At 42.5% G+C, this 4001-nt stretch overlaps 1 long non-coding RNA gene across 1 annotated transcript; it reads left to right on the top strand.

The window, feature by feature from the left end:
* Positions 1-276: 276 nt before the first annotated feature.
* On the top strand, positions 277-3799 carry LOC130185896 (uncharacterized). The gene is made up of 3 exons (XR_008830212.1): positions 277-419; positions 3069-3195; positions 3552-3799. It is a non-coding gene; the product is annotated as an uncharacterized LOC130185896 (long non-coding RNA).
* Positions 3800-4001: the final 202 nt, after the last annotated feature.

The raw sequence follows: 4001 nt of genomic DNA, 5'->3' as shown, positions 1-4001 counted from the left end.
AATTGAGTGTGTTTCACGAAAAAAAAAAAAAAAAAATCTCTTCTTGATTTTTTTGTAAATTAATTTCACTTTGAAGTAAACAACATTCATTTTATTCCTCCACAATACATTGGTATGTTGTTTGGGATCTCAACTGTGCCTGAGTTTGTGCAGTAAACAATTAATTTGGTTTGTATTATCATAATTCCCTTTGAACCTGTGCTTGTCTCAGCCGTGCCGTAACAAAAAGTCACGGCAGCAGCAGCAGCAGCAGCAGCAGCAGCAGCAGCAGCAGCAGCAGCTCAGGGTTTGCCAGCAGCCGAACAGGGCAGCAGGGCATCGCGGACCGTGACTGTCTGCAGCGTATTCCCAGAAGGCCTGCGAGGGCTGAACCATCGGGACACCACAGGAAGGATGTAATCACCACCATTACGCTCCAGGTGCTGCTGAAATAAAAGAGGGAAACAAGCCTCCGGTGGTGTTGCCATGGATCAGAATCCAATTAAACACTGTTTAGCTCGACACAAACTGCCAGTCATAGCCTGTTGACTCATGAAATTAATGTATTGTCGTGGCACAAAGAAACTGTTGCGACAGAGAGTGCAGCATGACCCAAGGCAGGACCCATTCATACCGCTGTAGCTCCGTTCTTGTGGGATGTAAATTTCATTAGGCAATTGAAGTGTCAGAGAGATGACACAATATCGCATATGTAATTCCAAACTCTGGGCATTTTTTTTTTTTTTTTGCCACTACTCAGTTTTGAAGGTCATCTGTTTGCTTGCACACAAACGCGCATCATGTCAATACCCCCAAATGCAGTGTCACATTTATCCCCAAGGTAATTTATGCATACATAAAAGCTAGTGGAGGTTAAAGGTTGCTACATTCCTCGGCAACCTGGTAATGGATATTTGGAAATACCCTGAAGAGGTAACAAATGAGAGGTGTAAAGTTAAATGTCCTGTGAAATCATCAGGAGACCAGAAACAAGCTGCCTTTACAGCCTCGGGGAGGTTTCCACAGACAATTATCTGGGGCACAGCCACAGCCCTCAGCTCGGTGTGACTACAGGTCAGCGTCGCAGCACATGCTCACTTACAGATGTTGCTGGTAAGTCAGAGGCAGGGATTGATGGAGCCATCCCCTGGGTCGAGGGGCGAAGAGGAAGAAGTAGAGACATGGGCTACGTCAGCTTGGCGTACCTCCACGGAGTGGTGTTAACGCCTGTTCGCTCCAAGCAGGTGCTCAGTTCCAGTGGCTTAATGTGGGACGCCAGAGTGCAGGCAGTCCGTCAAAACCACTTTGGATCAAATTAATGCAACCAGGTGTGCCCCTGCAGTTGGGGCTCAGGTGACACCTGCTACTTCCCTTTAATTAGAGCTCAAACAGCTGTTTCAGGGTAGACAGAGAGGGAGAGGGTCCCCAGGTTAGTCTGCTGCCTCACTCTCCACTTGATACTGGTCACATTTGATTATTGATGCAAGCTTTGGGTAATGCTGATACATGAATCAATATCTGGATTCGCTGTTTCACCCTTTAGTAGGCAATGGGAAAAAAGTAATAATGGCATTGAATGTGTTTGCCTGTTTGAGTAATCCCCTGTTTTCAGCTCTCCCTCAGTGCATTTATCAGAGGAGTATGGCACTTCTGGCCAAAAAGACTCACTTCTGACAAATATGACTCACTTGCTAAGCAAGGCGAAGATAAAAGTGAAGGCAGTCTTCACCTCGTTATTCTAGTACTGTGAAGAATCTTCAGGGGGCTGCAAGCTCTTAGGGTAGTTTAGGTAGCTTTGATCTTTCTTGGATGCAGTAATAAGCATAGTGCAGATGAAGAGAGAGGGTATCCATCTTAAAATATGATTTCCCTTTGGTTCTTTAACAAGGCTAAAAAGAGGTGGGTGGTCAGCTCCAGGGGCTCTGCAGGAAATTCTTAGCTCCTGACAAGGTGTGAGTTTGGAGCTCATACATACGACCGAAAGGATCCGAACAAAGTGATATTACTCCAAATGTTTGGGAGCACCCCGCAGCCGGGGGTGCCTCCTGTGAACCATTACCAAAAGCTGCAACCCCCCCCCCTCCCTCTCTCTCACACAGTCTGAGAATCTGCAAGCCACAAGGTGGAGGATCTGTTTCATAAAGCTGCTTGAGGAGAAGACAGAACATTTCTAAATCTCTGCAGAGCATTCACTGCAGGAAAAAAAAAAAATTAATGATTGATTATGAATGATTAAACTCTCTTCATACATATGCAAATATACAGTATATACATTTTTGATACTATGCTAACAGTGCACTGTCATCCATGGATTTGGATTTACCTGTGGTTTTTATTTATTTTGCTATTTTTTTTGCAATTGAATTTTCTGCTACTCATTCTTTTCCTTTAACTAATGCAAACCTGATCGCTCATTCTCGCCACCTTTGTCCTGAAACTGTGCAAAGGTCAGACTCACATAAGAAGTTAATTTACCAGCAGAGAGCAGTATTGTGGCAGCAAAGTCCTCCCCCATCACATCACAGCTTAATAATTTAGTATGCAAAGAGGAAACAAGAGATAGTCAGGTATGTCATGCTTTCTTTGCTGACAGTGTTTTGACTCCAAAGGCTTTTTCATCAGGTCAGATTCATGAATGACATCCACAGTATTACAGGGAAAGTCTGTAAAACAGAGATTGAGACTTCAAAACCTCTGTCAAGACACAGAAAAGCCTTAGCTATATGAACACTAAAAAAAGAATCACAAAAATGTGGTGTTTTCCGTACTTTTCAAAATACAGAACAATGATTTTCTTCTTCAGGTAAATAAATATGTGTTCTTGAGCTGTAAACAGAAAATGGCCACTGGAAAACTCTTCACTGAAAGAGCTGAAATTTCTCACAATGAGTTTAAGGAAACAACAAAATGCATCTAGAGCTTGTTTCTCTTTGTCCTGTCACCATATTTGTTCGATTTAAAGTTGAAGGATTAAATAAAGAGATTTCATTTTTTAAAAGAGATGTAACATTGATGTTTTTGAACCTATTACAGGTACAAAAAAAAAAAAAAAAAAAAAAATTCCCTTTTCTTTTTGATGGCACATGCAGGCTCACAAAGGCAGCGGAAGACCAGGATGACATCCAGAGTTGAAAACGAACACGCACGAAAACCACACAACGGTGTGCACACCTGAGTCAAGAATGCCTTTTGGCGGTTTGTGAACAAATAAAAGCGGTGGGTATCTGACCTTGGCACATGTTACCAGCTTCAAACTGGGTCAGCAGTCACCTCCACTTGTAACCAAAGAGCCTATTCTTCATTTGTGTCCAAAGTTAGAAATCTAATGCTCCGGGTGAATGCATCCACAGGGCTACATGTCAGTATATGGGAGGGTAAATGTTGGCACTTGTTTGCAGTGCAAGGAGGAAGATGGTTAATTTTCATGGCACCTGTGACCTGCTGCTGTTTCTGTCAAGAAACAACTGCCTCTTTGAATAAGGAGGGAGAGAGGAAGATGTTTCGTGGCAGATTCAGAAGCAGAGTCTTTTTTATTTATTTATTTCATTTATTTATTTATTTTGTCCCAACAGTATTGGACGGACGTATGCAGAGCGATGTCAGTGTGTCATCACACGGTATTGATCTAGGAAACCTGAGGAGCTGATTGATGATTTCCACTCTGCACTCTGTGAACAGTTAGCTTTCCTTTCACTGGGCTCTCTCTTCAGCTCTGCATGATGCTCCATATGGATGGAAAGTCTTCATATTTTTCCATTGTTTTTTTTATAAAAAATATAATCATTCCAAAGCCCCTTCAAATTGCACATTTCTTTCCTTACAACATGTCTGCATTTTGTTTCACATTTTTAGAGAGGTTAAAAGAAGCCAAAACATAAATAAAGCAGAGTAGAATAACTCAGTCCTTCAACCACCTGCCTCTCCGCTGAACAAATACACAGACACACACTCTGTGAACATGCCCAAGGGCTCTTATCACATCCAGCTGTCAAATGGGTGCTGATCCATCATCCAAGTTCTGT

Source organism: Seriola aureovittata, chromosome 17 (assembly GCF_021018895.1).
Source record: "Seriola aureovittata isolate HTS-2021-v1 ecotype China chromosome 17, ASM2101889v1, whole genome shotgun sequence".
Lineage (NCBI taxonomy): Eukaryota > Metazoa > Chordata > Actinopteri > Carangiformes > Carangidae > Seriola > Seriola aureovittata.
This window is presented reverse-complemented; position numbering and strand designations above follow the sequence as displayed.